This window comes from Vipera berus (assembly GCF_964194415.1).
Source record: "Vipera berus genome assembly, chromosome: 2".
NCBI lineage: Eukaryota > Metazoa > Chordata > Lepidosauria > Squamata > Viperidae > Vipera > Vipera berus.
Genome location: NC_138203.1, coordinates 257,560,229 through 257,579,497, shown reverse-complemented (window position 1 = coordinate 257,579,497; position 19,269 = coordinate 257,560,229).

Below are 19,269 nucleotides of genomic sequence, written 5' to 3'. Positions count from 1 at the left end.
TCACTGACCCAGTTAAGTGGGAATAGGATAACTGTTTGTACAAACATGTCAACTTCAATTGAGCTACTATATTCTTAAAAGACGTAATTATGTGCATTTACATTTATGCTAATATCCACAAGGTTCTCATTCACATTAATGATAATATGGAATCTGTCAGTACATTTACTAGGGTCTATGGGCTCCTGGGCTCCAAGATCACTGCAGATGGGGACTGTAGCCAAGAAATTAAAAGATGCTTGCTCCTCGGGAGGAAAGCCATGGCAAATCTAGACAGCACACTAAAAAGCAGAGACATCACCCTGTCAACAAAAGTGTGCATAGTCAAGGCCATGGTTTTCCCAGTTGCAATGTATGGCTGTGAAAGCTGGACCATAAGAAAGGCTGAGCGCCAAAGAATTGAGGCCTTTGAACTATGGTGCTGGAGAAGACTCCTGCGAGCCCCTTGGACTGCAAGGCGATCAAACCGGTCAGTCCTAGAGGAGATCAACCCTGACTGCTCTTTAGAAGGCCAGATCCTGAAGCTAAAACTCAAATACTTTGGCCACCTAATGAGAAGGAAGGACTCATTGGAGAAGAGCCTAATCCTGGGAAAGAAGGGGACAACAGAGAATGAGGTGGCTGGATGGAGTCACTGAAGCAGTAGGCATGAGCTTAAATGGACTCCAGAAGATGGTAGAGGACAGGAAGGCCTGGAGGAACATTGTCCATAGGGTCGCGATGGGTCGGACACGACTTCACAGCTAACAACAACAACAACAACAACAACAACAACAACAACATGGGCTCCTGAGACATTTGTAGAATTTGTAGAAGATGAGACCTTAAGTAGTGCTCTAATAGATCAGATCCCTGGTCTATCTAAACCTGGATCAATCTAATGTCCTTTTAATTTCCATACAATTTATTTCTAAATCAGTACGGAGTTTTAGAATGATTCTATGGGCTGAAGTGTGATGTAGATGTTATAATTTTAGATACAGATATTAGGACTACTAACTATGGTTGCCCTCTAGATGGCAGCAAATTGGTACTGAAAGTCTCCTTACTGCCATCTAATGGACATTCAGGTTTTGATGGCCCTAAACCAGAATTGATGATCCTAAATCTAAATAGCTATGGTAACACCAAAATTTGTTTTGATTGAAAACCAAGAGCTATTGCTTGGCAGTGTGTTGTAATATTTAAGATGGCTTGTGAATGCTTACCTCAGTATGAATAAATTCTTTCAAAAGAATAACATTAAAACCAAAGTCATATTTTGCATATTTTAGCTGATCTGTTTTTAAACAGCTTGGATTGCCATTATTGAAAAAATGAAAGAAGCAATTTATAAAGTTGCTCTTTAATGGACTGAGATTTAATGGAATACTTTATTATTTTTCATTTCTAGTTTTGCATAAACAGAATAAAAGTCATTTGAGGATTTCAGGAAATATCATGAAGTGCTCTAAGCTTTTACAGAGTCTGTCAATAAATTACTGCCATGGCAATCAAATAATTCTTGTTTTGTTTCAAAATCATTATTGTGTCATTATGCGTCAGTGATGAATTAGTATTTTGGTTAGATTGTTACGATGCTTCCACTGTCAGTCATTAATGGGGAAAAAAAATAGCCTAGGTTGTTCACATTTCACTGGGATTCTACATTCATCTTCATTCAGCTGCTTCTGAATATATTAAAAACTAACCATATGTGAATCATAATGTTGATGGAACTAGGTATCTATGGAACACCATTATGCAATGGAACTACAGCAATACATAACTTTATGATCTTCTATTGAGAATAATTTTATTAGCTCATCCAAGTTGCTCACTGGACACATCTTCTTTGTTGCTATTGGGGTGCCAGCAAGTTACCTCTGGGTGAAAGGAAGCTGATGAATGTGTGTTGGAAATAAAAATGTACTAACTATGTTCTTGCTTGTTCTAGCTGATTGCTGATTCCTTTTTCAGCATGACAAATTAATATGTGCTGAAACCTTGCAATTTTCTGAAATTGTTTCTCCCCTCAGAAAGGTTTCCTTTTTTAAATCATACTGTCAATAGCAATAACAGTTAGACTTATATACCACCCCATAGTGCTTTACAGCCATCTCTAAACAATTTACAGAGTCAGCATAATGCCCCCAACAATCTGAGTCCTGATTTTACTCACCTCAGAAATATGGAATGCTGAGTCAGCCTTGAGCTGGTGAGAATCGAACTGCTGGCAGTCAGCAGAATTAGCCTGCAATACTGCATTCCAACCAGTGCGCCACCATGGCCGTCAAACTGTTCTAGAATTATTTTCAGTAGTATTTTTGAACTTGATAATAAAGATGAAGCAATGAATGAGTTCAGCTATTGTTGTCATTCTCGCTCTCCATCCATATGTACCATCTTCATAGCTCCTGATGTGAAAAGTTCTCAGGATGTCAAACAGCAACAAAAAAAGTAAGCAAACATTTTACTTCTAGTCATGACCTAGTCTAACTGCAATTAAAATGATCAAACAATGATGAAAATGACACAACAGGGTTGAATCAATAAAGACCATGGTTTAAAATCCTAAATCTCTAAATTGGTTAGCCTTGCCATTTGACTTTGCTGCTAAGGTTTACAACAAAGTTGCCCAACCACTTTAAATTTACTGACTGCCATTCGGCACAACTGCTTACTATCCCTTCAACCAACCATAGAACACAAAACAGAATCATTGAGCTGCTTGGTTAAACAAGTAAGTTTTTTTTTAAAAAAAATTCAAAACTAATTTTTATGGAAAAATTTTTGTTACAGAATAACCACAATACCATTTTTTAAAAAGGAAAGTAAAAGTAGAGAAAGGCGATCAGTAAATAAGAAAGGAGAAAAAGGGGGGAACAGAAAAGAAAGAGAAAGGGAAGAATGATTGGCACAGTACGGTGGCAGACCCAGTGAGAGCACACCTGTCACACGGCTGAAGCACACCCATTCCTTTTGTTGGCTATTAGAGACTCCAGCCAATTTTACAAGTTGACAATATGACGCCGTTCCATATGAAGCAAACATTTTCAGTGCTTGTTTTCCCCCAAGTAGACTCGCTTGGACTGTAGGTTTGCCTGTTAAAGCACCCAAGAGATTAAGCAGTTTTTTTTTTTAAAAAAAATGGAGCTGATTTGCCTTAATCATTTTAAACCCCAGACTGTGGGCCGGATCACGTATGTCAAATGCATAGGAAAGCCCCGTGTTTCTTTGGGGGGGGCAAGGGAGAAAAGACTGGTAGCCAGCAAAGTCTCTTGCTTTAAAATATGTTACATATTACTGCAAAACCGTTACCAACCTCACACTGGAAATGTGTAGGAGTTTGGATGAATAGGTCTCCGTCAAGAAAAACAGTTCTGAGTTACCAATAAATCTAGCTAGCTGCTCACTCCTTTACTACAGGAAAAATGGGCAACTTATGGCAGGCAGTGAGAAGTTTTTCTTCCTCTACCAAAGCATCAGGACTGGGGTCATTCAAGAAAGCCAATGGGGGAGGGGGAAATAGAAGTCCAAAGAAAGACACTTTTCATACAGTGTATAATTAACTTTTGGAATTCATTACCAGAAAAGTTGGTGATGGGTACTAACCTGGATGGCAAAAAGGGAGGGTAGATGGTTCTTAAATATGATAGATAGATAGATGATAGATAGATAGATAGATAGATAGATAGATAGATAGATAGATAGATAGATAGATAGATAGATAGGTAGGTAGGTAGGTAGGTAGGTAGGTAGGTAGATAGATAGATAGATAGATAGATAGATAGATAGATAGATAGATAGATAGATAGATAGATAGATAGATAGATAGATAGATAGATAGATAGATAAGGATAGACAGACAGATGGCAAGTATATTGAGGACTAGTAATCTTGAAAATTCAGTGTAACTTCCAGATTAGGAACAGCAAATGTCACTTGCAGAGTTATAATCATGTCTCAGTCTCTTGCTTGTGAGCACTCCAGAGATATTTCATTGATTCCTGTGACAAAACCATGCTGGACAAAGATGAACCTTGGCTCAGAAAAGCTATTCATATGAGGTTTCAGAGCATCATTTTGCATCCTCCATAAATTCACTCACTCATTCATTCATTTGTTCATTTGTTCAATCATTTGTTCACTCACTCATTCAATTTCTATAGCTTCCCATCTCAGTCCAACTGACTCTGGACAGCAAGCAATATTACAGTAATTAAAACTATAAACTCAGTAAGAGTTATAAATTATACAACCAAAATTTATCATAATCATTACATAAAAATTAACAGTGCAAATAGGTAATAGAGCTCCTAGCACTTTCAGGACCCCACTCTGCCTCAGATTCAGAGTCATTGCAACCAAAACACAGAAGCATACAATCACTTTTAAAGCCAGGCAAATTTCAACTGTTTTTGATATGATAGGCATCATGTTGTCAGGTTTGTCCTGTTGTGATTCAGTGTCAGCCTGTGCTCCCAGCAGCTGAATCCAATGAATCTGAGGAGGAGGAGGAGGAGGAGGGGTTTGGAGAGCCTTTGGTGTCAGAGGGAGGCTCTGATGCACTGCAGGACTCTCAGCCTGGCCCCTCCAGTCATGTTCCTCATGAGGCTCAGCTGTGTGAGTACGAGGTTTTGGACTCAGAGGATTCACAGCTGAATCTGTTCAGAGACACAAGAAGCAGAAGGCAATCCAGCAGAGCAAAGCAGAGCAGAGAAAATCAATGAGGCAACTCAGTGAGAGGAGGAGAAGGCAGTGAGAAGCAACGCCTTGGGACTGATAACAAAAGGGGAAGGGGTGGGCGGGGCTGGTTGCTGAAGGCAACCATTTGGAGACATTCTAAGAGAAATCCTGGTCTGTTCTTGCTACTTCTGTTTAACTCTTGTTTGTTGACTCTTGTTTGATATTTTGATTCATTTATTGAAGGAAATATTCTGTTGCTTTTTTGTTCGAATTGTAAATAAATTTGGGTTGGGTTTTTCCAGCCTATTGACTGTAAAAAGGAAAAAGGGGTTGTCCCTGACACACAAACAGGACCGGCCGTAGGCTGGAACAGAACATGTCCATCAGGAATAGTTTCTTAAGTTCTTGTAAGCTTATCTTTGCATTTGCAGTGATAGTTTATAGCCATCTTGTTTTCTGTCAACCATTCTTCCATTATTTTCAATTTTCTAAAGCAGAGGTGTCAAACTGCAGCCCACGAGCTGGATGTGTCATGGTGAAAGCACACCCACCCCATTGCCGGCAATGGAAAAAAAGTCACAATATGTCATGACACGTCATGATACATCCCGACATGTCACTTGACATTGTGAGTTTGACACCCCTGTTCTAAAGCATCAAGGTCTTCAGTTATAACTCTGGCATTACGTCTCCAAACTATTGAAGTTACAGCTTCACTGTTACTACCATCAGTGAGCAGTTGAATTTTATTGTATCTAGCATTGAACAATTTTTCATGCAGTCCAGAGTATTGTATTAACATTTTTCTTCTGTACCACAATTTAGAGTCATTTCTTCATTCAGAATTTCTGATGGTCTAACTTGCAAACCATATATTATGATTTGGAAAACCATACTTTTAAGAATAGATGATCTTGTTGACAAGGTGATGACTATAAACTTTAATATTTTACCTAAACTATTGCATTTTCTTTTTTTACCTTCAGCAAAATATCCCATGTTTTTTTTTTAAAAATATCAACCTTCCCTAGAAAAACATGGGCATTTTCAGAAAGAAAAAACCACATACAAATATTCTTGCCCAATGCAACTTCTAAAATCCTATGTGTAATAATTGGATACCAAATGGTGTTCATTCCTATGGTAAACTAACAGAACAATATTTTATCAATTTCCCATCCTTTGTATGACTGCTGGCATCCAGGGCAAAGCACCTGGGCAACCCCCTCCCTCCATTCTACGTGGCAACCAAAAATGAATAGGGAAAATGGCTGCAGCCATGCTCATTTGTAGACTTGACAACTGCAATATGAACTTATGTGCAGTAGATTTTAGTTCTTGTGGACTGAAGTGGCAACTGAAGCCATTGGTAGATGTGAACAGATTGCATCCAGACTGTTGTGTGTTTGAACTGATGCTGGATAATTTAATTTATCTCTCTGATATAATAATAATAATAATAATAATAATAATAATAATAATAATAATAATAATAATAATAATAATAATAATAATAATAATAATAATAATAATAATAGTTTAATTTCTATACCGCCCTTCTCCCGAAGGACTCAGGGCGGTGTACAGGGCAATACAATAAAATACAATATATAAAAGTTAAAAAATATTAAATACTACAGCCCAATTCAATAAGTTAATACAATAACATTAAAATACCCCTAAACCCATCACACCAGGCCGGCTTGTTCAAATAAATATGTTTTTAGGTCACGTCGGAAGGAGCGAAGGTCGGGAGCCATCCGGAGCTCAACCAGTAAACGGTTCCAAAGGTCTGGCGCACCCACAGAGAACGCCCTCCCCCTGCGGGCCGCCAGTCGACACTCTTTGACTGACAGCACCCTAAGGAGGCCCTCTCTATGGGAGCGCACTGGACGAAGGGAAGTTGATGCCGGCCGCAGGTGCTCCCATAAGTAACTCGGACCCATGCCATTTAGGGCTTTATAGGTCATAACCAGCACCTTGAATCTTACCCGGAGGACAACCGGAAGCCAATGCAGCTCGCGGAGTAGAGGTGTTACATGGGAGTATCGGGAAACCCCCACCACCACTCACGCAGCCGCATTCTGCACCAACTGGAGCCTCCAAGTAGTCCTCAAGGGCAGCCCCATGTAGAGAGCGTTGCAGTAGTCCAAACGGGAGGTCACGAGTGCATGAGTGACTGTGCGCAAGGCATCCCGGTCCAGATATGCTTTCCACAAGAGCCTAGTCTATAGTATATGCTAACCATCACTTGGAATTGCAGATACAATGCTACAGTTTTTTAGGGATGATGGGAAGCATGGAGCTAGACTAGAAGAAAGATAGATCTAGAGCAAATGGCCTGGAGGACCATTTGCAGGATTGCTTTGAGAAGTGTTCTAGACATCTAATAGTCCAAGTCTTTTGGATTTTCTCTAAGCTGGACTCTACTTGTGCAGATTCTGTGATGTTTACTAAGGCATAGTTTGGCTGTGTTGCCTAAGAATAAAAAGAGACAGTTAGTTCTGAGAAAAGGGACAGAATTCTTGGAGTGGTGAGTTGACCACCTCTATATTAAACCCAAGTCCCTCTTAGCTGATCAGAGGTGCCTGGAGGTGATATATACAGATGAGTCAAGAACATGTAAGCTGAATGAGTGAGTAAATAAATAAATATTATAATTTATTTGAACACAATTGACAACTTGTATGCTGAAGCATTTGGCTTAAAACTGACCGTATGCCCATGGTTTCAACAGGCCTGTAATTTAGTTGCTGCATAGATTTTAATTTCTTTTAAAATGATTTTGTTCCCCACAAGCCCTTCCCAGCAGTCTTTTTTCAATTGGCATCACAACCTGAAATATTTTCTTTCTCAGCTTCACTAGCCAGAGAGAGAATAAATCCACTCTGGAGACATAGAAGATACCAAGTTGGCTTTTTAAAACAATGCATGAATAATTACTGAAAAGATGAAGATGAACCACATCCTTATGATTAAATAATTCTGGCACAATTTAAGGTATTAATATTAGTTACTTTCAGGAACTAAAATGGCTTGGAGCCAAGATATTTGTGGGATTGCCTCATCAGCTACCAATTGGTGTCTCTTTTAAATTTGAAGAAAACATTTACAATATCTCTCCATGTCCTAGTTTATGGCATAGCAACCTCTGCCTTCTTCAGTTATCTTCAAGGCAGTCTTAAAGACCCTTCTTTCCAGCCAGATCTTAATACTATTTAGTAATTATGAATGGCTTTAATATCTAATTTATATTGTTTTGATGTGTTTAAATGATTGGCATTCTAATGTAAATGATCCTGTGTATTATTATTAATATTGAGGAGAGGAAAGATATTCTCAAAAGTTACATCATATTGAGGAACATTGTCTCTCATGAAGACTGGGCAATGTTCTTCTGAATATTTCGGATTTTAGGCAGTTTATTGTCTTGTGCCAAGAATACATTTGTCATATAAAGCTGTCATGCTGGTCTACGATCATCATAAAGATTCAGTTGGTTAACCAACAGATAAATAAAGCTCCATTTGATCTGTGATCTCAGCCTCTGCATTCTACATTGCTTCTATTGAATCTATTGCTTCATAATGCATTGTAGTTTTGTTTTATAGTTTTGCTGTGCTTTTGCAGGCTGGTGTTTTGTTCATTTGTATTCTTTCTAACCCCACAGAATATTGGAAATAAATCAGATAAAAGAATTCAGAGCTGTATCTTGTCTGGCAGCAGGATAACTCTAGGAAAGCTGAACAGCACAAATTGATGTGGGTTGAAAACTCGGGACTATGAAGGAAATGTTCTAGAAAAAAAAAATCCCCTGCATTACTCTGGGGGAGATAGGGTGGAGTTGTGAACTGCCCCTTTCCTCCTAGACCTGTATCTAGAAAGAAGCTGTTTTTCAGGGGCTGGGGAAAATTCCAGAAGCTGTGATCTACACACCTTCCTTTCCTTGATGCAATCAGTTTCATGAAATATATAAATAAAATGAATGGTCTCTGCCTCCATACTGAAGAGGAAATTTGAGACTTACATCTCCTAACAAACAGACTGACATATCAGTCTGAATGCCATTTTGCCCCGGATATCAACCAACAGCAATATTTAGACCTTAGCCACTCTAAGATCTCTCAACTTTAACTTGCAGAAATCCACAGGCATTGATCTATGCGCTACAGCTTTGATTTAGGTATTTCTTAAATCTGTTTTCCAACTTTGGATAATTTATGAGAGATCTCTGGTTGCACCTGGATATGAATCCTAGCCTCCTGAATGACCACTGACCATTGAAACCTTTTCCCAGCTGTAGATACAATTTCCTCCTTATGCATTACACTATTAAGAGCCTTGGTGGAGCAGTGGGCTAATGCCTCCTTAAGTAACACCAGCTGCCTGCAATTAGTGCAGGTTCGAGTCCCACCAGGCTCAAGGTTGACTCAGCCTTCCATCCTTCCGAGGTAGGTAAAATGAGGACCCAGATTGTTGGGGGCAATTAAGCTGACTTTGTAATAATGCCGCTTGGGAGGGGTGTGAAAGCCCTAATAAGCAGGCATATACATAGAATGAAGGCTACTGCTAAGTTTGTAAGCCGCCCTGAGTCTTCGGAGAAGGGCGGGATATAAATGGAATAAAAAAAAAAGATGGAAGGCTGAGTCTTGGATGCTTTTGAGGTGATAAGCCCTGTCCTATCCAGAAAGCAAAATAACAGTAAAACAATAAGATTGCTTTGTAGGAAGGAACATAAACAATTTTTAATTCCCCTATTGTTCAGGGCTTAATCTTTGAATAAAATATAATGGTTTGTGTAAAGTGGCAATTTAAATTGCATCCTTATGCCTATTATGTGTAGGATCATCCACCACTTTGTAACTCTCCTGTTGCCTCATTTTGTTGACCATGAGATTCATGATGCCTTGTTTCTGGAATACAAGATTCTGCTCCGGTCTGATCAAGCCAATTGAATAGCTGCCTTGTAACAACTGAGAAGTTAAGCCTCCCTTGAAAAAGATCCCATTTGTGCCAAGGAGTTCACTTCTGTTCAAGTGAATGCAATTGTAGATTTCCCCATTCATTGAAAGAAGTTGAAAAGTGAGCTGGTCCAGAAGACTCTGGATCTCTGTACATATAATGCTGAAACAGGACAATTTTCACTCTCTCTCTTTCTGATGCTTTTTTAGAAGCACCTTATGCAACTGGAATAACCATCTGCTTTCCTAGTTGTACTCAGTCAGCAGGACGCCTGATTCACTCTGACAGAAACAGCAGTAGGGAACTTTTCATCTCTGCAGCCTGAGAATGTCAAAACTGGTTCTACAAAGCAGGCTAAGCATTTCCCGCAACAGGACAATTGCCAACATGGTTTCCCAACTGGGATTAGTTCAGTGCTGCAAACCTAGGGTCATTATTAACTGCAAACAATTCCTTCCATTAGGCTGCTTTCTGACATAATACACTTTGGGTAAATCCATTAAGAGAAGAGTGAAAAAGTATATATGCCAGCATAATTGTTACTAATAGTTCTCAGTGTGGAATTGTTGATTTGGACCACACCTTTGGACTTGCCACACCAGGTTATTTGATTAATGTATTCACATATTCCCCTCACCCATATGTGATTGTCTCTGGGTATCTGTATAGATTATAGTGAGGTAATCATTACCACTCTGTTTGTGAATTATTGCAAGACAGATGTCCTATGACTTAGGAGCTTTCAAAGTAAGAACAAACTCCTTTCATGGTTTTTTTTACTAAAACTGTTGTTTTGTGGAATCTTATTAAACCACTTCATGTGTCACTTGGCTGAAAAGCAGGATGACGTGACAAATTCATTCAATCAGACTTCTGACAGATTCGTTCTGGCAAATTTGCCCACTAAACATGCATATGTGTTTAAGCTCATCGTCAGAAGTATACCTATGTTACATTACAATTGCCAACATACTGGAAGTAATAAAGAGAACAAAATATTTTAGATTCCTTCTTCTCCAGCTACCATGAATCAAAGAAGAATGAAGCTACTGTTTAAATGATATATAAGAAAGCCAGCTGGGTGATTTTGGGCTAGTCACTTTCCTTCAGCCTTGAAAGAGGAAGAAATGGTAGCTCTCCAATTTGTTTATTAGAAATAACAGAGGTGGGAAGTAAGTAAGTGTTAGGAATATTTGAAAGTGTAAAGTTTGCTATTACATATTATTACTGGTCAGATACTTATTTCTTCCCCTTTGAATCCCTTTCACTGGAACGTGTTTATGCTCCTTCCTATTTCTGTATTTGTTTTTTTACATTTGTCCTTCAGGTCAATTTTGAGTCCGGGTAACTGCAGGAACAAATCCCTGCAGTTTTCTTGGCAAGATTTTGCAAGTGGTTTGTCCTTGCCTCCTTCCTTGGACTAAGAGGGAGTGAGTGGCCCAAGGTCACCCAGCTGGCACTGCACCTAACAGAGACTAGAACTTAAGATTTCCTAATTTCTACTCTGTTGCCTTAACCACTACACCAAACTGTCTCATGGTATTCTATATTTGATGACACTTTAAATTTCTGAATGAATACTCTCCCCAACCCTGCCAACAATTCCCTTGATATTATACTGGTAATCCCTTGGAACAAAGCTGTTATGGTGTTGGGCTAGAAGCAGCAAGGTCCAAGATGAAATCCATCTACTACCACGAGGAGTTTTGGGGAGAGTCCTTCTTGTCAATCCAGTTCATCTCTCACAGTTGGAGTTGGCTAAAGATGGAGGAAGGAGTGTTATACATAGTAGCTGCTAAGGAAAAGCAGGATATTAATCTAGCAAATAAATATAGCATTAGAAGAGAATATATGTGGCTTAGGGTTGAACTGAGGGATCCTTGGTGCTCTCTGAGATATATTCTTTCTATGCAGTGATGATGTTTCCTAGTTTGGTAATGAAATGCTTGTAAGAAAGAAAGAAAACCAAGCTCATAGAGCACAAGAACTCCAAAGTATAGGATTCTTTTTACCAATCTCTTCATTCATCATTCAGTATTTTACCAATATACTCTTTATTCAATGTACTGGAATTCTTTTGAGTGCATTTACACATACACACAAACACATACATATAGTTCCTAGCACCAAGGAGATCCAACATAGCATAATCAGCTGGGCGGTGGAAGAGGCGGCAGTGGAGACGACGGTGACCGGGACTGCTTCTCCAGGCCCAGTCATTCGCCACCCAGGGGCCTTGACAGCGGCGGTAGCACTGGCGGCGTGGCATCTCCGGCCCACCCCCTGTACCGCTGCTGCCGCTACAACCATCCTGAGCGGGGCCGGAGTTGCTGTTCTGCCTCGGCTGCCTAATCTGCTCCCGAATAGCGACGGCGTCTCCGAGTGATCAAGGAGACGCCGCAGACCAGCTTTACGACGGTAGCGGCAGCGAATGGGTGCCAACGACTCCTCTATGCCCTATACGGCGGAAGCGGCGGCAACGGAGGCGAGGACGGCGGTGACATCCTTTCCGGGCCCCGGTCGACCGTTTTTGCCCAGGGCCCTCTGACAGCGGTGGTAGCGGCGGAGGCGAGGCATCTACGGCTCACACCCGGAGCCACCTCTTCGAGGCACCTTGATCGGAGACGGCAACAGCAGCGGCATGACACCAGGGACTCCCATACCTCTGGGAGGCCACGCTCTGGACGGTCCCCAACCAATAGGGGCCTATGGAGCTGCGGCCGGTAACAACGCCCAGAGGATCAAGGAGGGAACTGTTTGGGCGGCTGAACGCCAATTAATGAATCCCTCCATCTTGCCTTCTACCCACTCTCAACCACCCTTGCCCACTCTCTCCCCACAGGACATAACGGGCCTGGGTGCAAGCCACGGTGGCAGAGTGGCTTGGCCTTACACCTGCAACCCCATAGAGGTGAGAGCTCTATGGGGTATGCTTCACCCAGAGTACGTTCTGGACCACCCCCGGAAGCAGAGACACAACCCATTGTGAGAGGATGAGGAGTGGCCTGCTTCTGGGGGTTCGCCCGGCCAAGTGGCAGTGGCAGGACGACGATCCAGAAACGCACCTACCCGACTCGACCCTCCTGCAAATTCACCATCCAGGGGACTGCCTTCCCGGAACCCCTTGTGACTATGCTCGTTCAATACTCCAGCACAGTACTACACGCCCTCAGGGGTTCCCCACTCTCCTGGGTGCGACCCGCCTGCATCACATCCAATCTTGATGACGGGCCCAACCACTGGGCCTCTGAGAGATGGCCGGGCAGGGTCAGGGGCCTCCAGCATAAGCCCAACAAGAGGCCCCTGATTAAGTTCTTAGTTAAGTTTTTTGTGGGGTTAGGGAGGGGGGAGGGAGAAGACTATGGTTGCGCGGGAAAGGCACGCCTTCCAGCCACCATAACGCATGCCAGGCCCACGACCGTTCGCGACGGCGTACAACGAGGACCAGTCGCCGATAACACCCAGTGGCGTACTGACAAACATCCCATCCCTAGGATGGTGGGGAATGGCAGAAGGTGCACAGACAGAGGGCCGTATCGTCACCGGGAGTGTCATCTCCGCTCTGTACAAGCGGTGAGACGCTCCGACCCTCTGTTCTCCCCCGGAGGACCCGGGAGCAAAGGTGCGCACCCTCCCATGCTAAGGCTGGTCTACCTGAATGCAAGGTCCGTAGCTAACAAAGCTCACCTCATTCGTGACCTAGTGGAGAGCGAGCATGCGGACCTGGCTTGCATCACGGAAACCTGGCTGGGCCCAGAGGGGGGTGTTCCTCTGGTTGACCTCTGCCCGCCAGGTTTCCAGGTGCTGCACCAGCCTCGGGCTCATGGGAGGGGCGGGGGAGTGGCAGTTATCATCAGGGAATCCCTTAGCCCGCGAGAGACCACCGTCCCTCAGATGGTCGGGTGTGAGTCTCTCCTACTGAGATACGGCCCAGGGGCGCAGTTGGGCCTGCTGCTGGCGTACCTACCACCTAATCGTGCAGCGGCGGCCCTGCCCGAGCTACTCGATGCCCTCTCAGGGTTGGTGGTTGAATTCCCAAGACTCATGGTCTTGGGCGACTTTAATCTACCGTCCCTGGGAGGATCGTCCGAACTGGCTCGGGAGTTCATGGCTTCCATGGCGGCCATGGACCTGTCGCAAATAATTTCTGGACCGACTCATGAGAGAGGCCACACCCCAGACTTGGTGTTCTTGTCTGGACGGTGGCGTGATGATATCGGTGGGGGTGCCACAACTGTTACGCCCCTGTCATGGACCGATCACCACCTCCTGCGGCTAGACTTCCCCCTTGCCACCCCCCACCGTGGGTGCACGGTACCAATCAGATGGTACCGCCCTAGGCGCCTAATGGACCCTGATAAGTTCCAGGCAGCGCTTAGGGACACGCATGCACTCCCTGCTCATAGCTCGGCGGATGCCTTAGTGGAAGCCTGGGAAAAGGCAGCCACGGAGGCTCTGGACCGAGTTGTACCCTTGCGGCCTCTGACCCGGCGCAGATCCCAGCGAGCCCCATGGTTCACCGAGGAGCTCCGGGAGATGAAGCGTCGGAGACGGGGCCTAGAGAGCCGTTGGAGATCCAGTCGATCCAAATCCGACCGATTGCGACTAAGAATCCTCACCAGGTCTTATCTCGCTGCGATAAGGGTGGCAAAATCCAACTATTTTTCCACCCTCATCGCGTCCGCAGATAATCGCCCGGCTGCCTTGTTCAGGGTGACTCGCTCCCTATTAAACCAAGAGGTGAGGGAGGAACCCTTGCAGGGTCGAGCCGAGGAATTCGGTCAATATCTGCTGGATAAAATTGCTCGGATTCGAACTGGCCTGGACTCCAACTGGGCTGAGATGGAAGAACAAGACATGGACAGTCTTGTCGACGTCATCTGGGAAGAATTTGATCCTGTAACTCCTAAGGAAGTGGACAGGATTATGAGAAGGTTGAGCTCCTCCACATGCTTACTGGACCCGTGCCCTTCCTGGCTGGCCTATGCAGCTCGAGAGGGGACACGAGGCTGGTTCCTAGCGGTCATCTCTGCCTCTCTGAGTGAGGGTCACTTCCCCACCGCCTTGAAGGAGGCGGTGGTGAGACCTCTCCTCAAGAAGCCCACCTTGGACCCATCCTCCTTGAATAACTTTCGTCCAGTCTCCAATCTTCGCTTCCTTGCGAAGGTTGTTGAGAGCGTGGTGGCGCACCAACTTCCTCAGATCCTGGATGAAGCGATTTATCTAGACCCGTACCAATCGGGTTTCAGGCCGGGCTACAGCACGGAGACGGCATTGGTCGCTCTGATGAATGATCTCTGGAGAGCCCGGGACAGGGGCCATTCCTCTGTCCTAGTCTTATTAGACCTCTCGGCGGCTTTCGATACCATCGACCATGGTATCTTGCTGCGACGCCTCAGGGGACTGGGAGTGGGAGGCACGGTTCTGCGTTGGTTCTCCTCCTTTCTCCAGGGTCGCTCGCAGTCGGTGCTGACAGGGGGACAGAGGTCGACCCCGAGGCCTCTCGCTTGCGGAGTCCCTCAGGGGTCGGTCCTCTCGCCTCTCCTGTTCAACATCTACATGAAACCGCTGGGTGAGATCATTCACAGTTTTGGAGTAGGGTACCATCAGTATGCTGATGACACCCAGCTTTTTATCTCAACTCCAAACAATATCAGTGATGCCCTAGACGTGATGTCCCGCTGCCTGAAAGCGGTCTGGGAATGGATGGGGAGAAACAGGCTTCAACTGAACCCGGACAAGACTGAATGGCTGTACGTACCGGCAAGCCAGGATATTCAGAACGTCCCATTGCTTAACATCGGGGACAAGTTACTACCCCCTGTTGATAGGGCCCGCAACCTGGGTATCCTCCTAGACTCGCAGCTCTCCCTGGAAGACCACATAGGAGCTGTGACCAAGGGGGCCTTCTCCCGGGTTCGACTAGTTCGCCAACTACGGCCTTATATGGACCTGGATTCCTTACGTACAGTCACCCATGCCCTTGTGACCTCTCGCCTAGACTACTGTAACGCTCTCTACATGGGGCTGCCCTTGAGATCCACTCGGAAGCTTCAACTGGTGCAAAGTGCAGCGGCACGGACACTCTTAGGAGCCTCCCGATACTCCCACATCACACCTCTCCTCCGTGCGCTGCACTGGCTTCCGGTTGCCTTCCGTGTGAAGTTCAAGGTGCTAACAATGACATACAAAGCCCTACATGGCATGGGTCCGGACTACCTACGGGAGCACCTTCTGCCAATGTCAGCACCCCACCGTCCTGTGCGCTCCCACAGAGAGGGCCTCCTCAGGGTGCCACCGCTCAAGGAATGTCGGCTGGTGGCCCCCAGGGGGAGGGCATTCTCAGTGGGTGCGCCAGCCCTCTGGAACAGCTTACCAACCGAAATCCGGATGGCCCCCGACCTCCGTACCTTCCGACGCGACTTAAAAACTTTCCTGTTCCAGCAGTCCGGCCTGGCATGATAGCGTTAATTGGGGTCCCAGTTTGTTTTCACTATTGTTTTTTATTATTTTTATTGTTCAATCTGTATACATTCCTTCCTCTGTACACCGCCCCGAGTCCCTCGGGAGAAGGGCGGTTTATAAAAACTAATAAATAAATAAATAAAATAAATAATCCCATTTTTTGGTTGGTTCCATGCTGAACAACTTTAGAGAGTATACAAATGCTACTTTTCATCCTGATTGCAGTAAGCATTTATTCACATTCTTGCAAAGGTCACCGAATTCACTCATTACTCCAATATTTTCTCCTCTGAAAAAATGCATCATAAATGTTTTCAAAGTATAAAATACAAATTAAAAGTTAATCATTCATGGAATACAAAGTGGAGTTTATTGGAACTAATCCACGGTCATAGTACCAAACATCAGGCTATGTACTAAATCCATAACTTTGATTTCTTGAAAATTATTTCATTCTTTCCCAGAAATAAGGCTTATTATAAATATATGAATATATTTAACATCTGAAGAAGTCAGGGCTAAATGTGTCCAGGCACCAATCAGAAGTTGAGCATGTTTAAAAGGAACGATCTATGGCAGAGGGCAGCATCCTGTGTCATTCAATGAAGAAAGCTTATGGATGAAAGATCTTGTGGATGAAAGACCACCAAGAAATCTTATGGCTCTAGATTAAGTAAAACCCAATAACTTTAACCATCCTGGGAAAACATGGAAATACTATAAATTGATTTGACACCAAGAAAATTGCATGGCTATCTCCATGCAGTCACCGGGAGTCATGTTCAATTTGGAGGAAACCACGCCCACCCCATTCCCGGCAATGGGGGAAAAGGTCCGATGTGTCACCCGACAACACATGACGTCATGAGTTTGACATGTCTGCAATAGATTTTTTGAAATGGCATTATGTTTTGTACTGGGTTTCTTGCAAGCAGGAGGTGAGATGAGAGAGTTCAAACAGGAACATTGCTTTATTGGATAACAGGAACTGAACTAGTAACCAAGGCTTCTACGCAGCTATTTATACAGCTGGCCGCTAGGCGGTAGCCAATAGGTTTGAAGGAACCTATTCTCGCCCCAGAGCCAACCAATGGTGGTCCTGGAGACTGCATGTCTGGGCAGCCTGCGACCGTTACACAGACTCCCTGATTAAGCAATCTCAAACAGCATTCAAAGACACGTGGACAACAGTTCAAGTAAAAAAGGCCCAATACATTACACATTAAATAAAGCAGAGCACAAAAAAAAAGATTTTGGGACAAATCAGAATATTATCCAGTAAGCTCAGAGTTACCCATTCTGAAAGAACAAAACATTTCTTTTCATTACCAACTGACAAATTAGAGAAATGTGGAGGGTGCTGAAACTGGGAATGTCTGCTTAAAAAGCATGGACTCTGTCATGAACCCTAAAATGTATTGCTGTTTTTTTTTGTAGGCATCTCAAATGGCTGGCTCACCCTCAGTCTGGAATTAACTCCTGTTCAAAAAGTTGCCTTACCAAACCGTCCTGTACTAATGCATTTAAATTTTATTTTGCATTTATTTGTGCTAAATTTCATTTCAAAATAATTTTCAGCCCATTTTAGCAAGATCATTTTGAAGTTTACCTCAATCTCACCCATTTGTTTGTTTGTTTGTTTGTTTACTTATTTACTTATTATTTCCTCCTTTTATTATTTTTTAAAAATAAGTCATGGCGGCAAACACATCTTCCTCCTTCTATTTTCCCCAGAACAACAACCCTGTGAGGTGAGTTGGGCTGAGAGAGAGAGTGGCTGGCCCAAAGTCACCCAGCCAGGCTTATACGGTTAAGGTGGACCCGAACTCCACAGCTTCCCACTTTCTTAATCACTAGACTAGGGGTAGGCAACCTCGGCTCTTTTATGACTCATGGACTCCAACTCCCAGAATTCCTGAGTCAGCTATGCTGACTCAGGAATTCTGGGAGTTGGAGTCCATGAGTCATAAAAGAGCCGAGGTTGCCTACCCCTGCACTAGACCAAACTGGCTCTCCCACATGTCATTGTGTGTTTGTTAAGTGTGCCATCCAGCTCTTCACCCACTTCAGTAGCAAAATTATCAAAGAATAGAGAGTCAAAGATTGGACATCGCAACACCTCCTTCTCTCTGAAGAGAAGCCATCAGTGGCCACTCTCCGAGTGAGATTTCTGAGCTAGTGATGTTTCTTTTTCCGTTTCCAGAAGGACGGAAAGATAGCATCAATAGAGTCAACAGGATCTTGACTTCTCTTTACAATAGCCAAAATACTTGGTGATGCACTTTGAAGGTGTTGTTTGTAGCATCATTTATCTACACATATGTGAGCAGAAAGAGAGAACTGCCAGTGAATTTTGTGAAGTTTCATGTTCTGAAAATGTACCTGTCATATTCCTGATCTCTGCTCCTGGCAAACAGACAACATCACTCATGAGTTGAGGAATTCATTTGGCATACATTCATTTAAATTTCCTTGTAATAGAGCAGGGGTCTTCAAACATGGCCCTTTGATGACTCGTGGACTTCAACTCCCAGAATTCCTCAGCCAGGCACACTGGCTGAGGAATTCTGGGAGTTGAAATTCACAAATCATAAAAGGGCCAAGTTTGAAGACCCCTGTAGTAGTGAGTCAGCCCTACCATGATTCCTCTCTTTATCTTGCAAGGCCTAGTTACATCCTTTCTGCTTCTGATTTCTGACTTCCATTCTGCACCATCCTTTCTTATTCCCCTCATAGCTCAGGTAAATTCTCTCTAAATCTGAGCTCTATTCCTCCTTACTAGAAGCTCACCTGCACATCAGTGATCAGAAGGAATTTGCCAGTGCTTTTAAGAGGAGACTTTTTCTGCTTGCCACTCTAGTCAGTGGCTCTGGGATTTCACTATGGTTGCCAATCTATGTGCTAAGTGTGATGACCTTGCTTAGTGTTTCAAGATTAGCCAGCCTTTCATGATACCAGAGACACAGCATAACAAAGCATCTGACATTATCCTTTTCAGAGTTGCATTCTTATGTCCTTTAGACCCTTGAGTAAGTTGAAAGGCTGAATTCAGTTCCCATACCTAGAGAGCCTTCCTAAACCCATTTGTTTCATGTTGCTTTTCACATTTTTTCCTCCATAATTTGTTCCAAGGGAAGCAAATAAGGGTTCCCTCCATTTTATTCTCAGCATTAT